Raw genomic sequence first — 1,034 nt, 5'->3', positions numbered from 1 at the left:
CGGGGAAAGACAAACTAAATAGGTTTAATAGAAATGTGAATAGCGAGAAAGTTAACGTCAAATTGTGATCAGTACGTAGATAGGCTTAAGGAATTCTGCTAGCTTGGAAGAAAAACTATTCGCGAGGGACAAAGCAAGGAGGACACAAAAAGCAATTTATTACCGGCAAAGAAAGCATTGCTGGGCAAGACAAGTCCACTGGTACCAAACATACGTATTAATTTGGGGAAGGAATGTCGGAGAGAGTAAGTTTGGAGCACAGCATTGTATGTTAATGTGTCAATGATAGCGGGAAAACCGGAACAAGAAAGAATCGAATCGATTACGATGAGGTGCTACAGAATAAGCCTGACAATTAAGTGCATTGCAAAGGAATGAGGAGGTTGAAATGGTAATTATATGGGCACCCTATATGCAAACAGGCGTTGATATATTTCATTGGGGACATGTTGAAAATGTGTGCCCCGACCGGCACTCGAACCCGGGATCTCCTGCTTACAAGGCAGACGCTCTATCCATCTGAGCCACCGAGGGTAGAGAGAATATTGCGTCTGCAGGGACTTATCCCTTGCATTCTCCCCGTGAGACCCACATTCCCAACATGTCCACACCACTACATTCGTAGTGCGCCTAATAGATGTCTGCCCATCATACTCATTACTCGTGGCAGATTAATCTACAAAGTACCGTACGAGTTCGGGCATAACGTGTGCGTTCGCACATGAAGATCAATGGCCTGGAAGCCACATCAAGCCAGTCAGAAGATTGATGTCTATAGGGCATTGTTTCGAGACTGAGTTTTCACTGTGCAGTCGAGTCTATACTGATTTGAAACTTGATTGCATATTAAAACTTTATGCTGGACCGGGACTCCAACCTCGGCCGTTTGCCTTTTCCTTTCACGGATATTCTTTCGTCTATAATTTCGCCCTGAGGTCGGAGATTAATTCCCTCAAGCGGATGGGGTGAACGTAATGGGGTCGACAGCAGCGCTAACGGTCGATTATAGGTCAAGGGCGTAGAGAGCGAAATGG

At 45.3% G+C, this 1,034-nt stretch overlaps 1 non-coding gene across 1 annotated transcript; it reads right to left on the bottom strand.

Annotated features, from left to right (window-relative positions):
* Positions 1-460: 460 nt before the first annotated feature.
* Positions 461-534, bottom strand: Trnat-ugu. Its single transcript has one exon. It is a non-coding gene; the product is annotated as a tRNA-Thr (tRNA).
* Between the last annotated feature and the right edge of the window lie 500 nt (positions 535-1,034).

Source organism: Schistocerca americana, chromosome 7, assembly GCF_021461395.2.
Source record: "Schistocerca americana isolate TAMUIC-IGC-003095 chromosome 7, iqSchAmer2.1, whole genome shotgun sequence".
Taxonomy (NCBI): Eukaryota; Metazoa; Arthropoda; class Insecta; order Orthoptera; family Acrididae; genus Schistocerca; species Schistocerca americana.
Note: the sequence above shows the minus strand (reverse complement) of the source record. Positions and strands in the feature narration are given on the sequence as shown.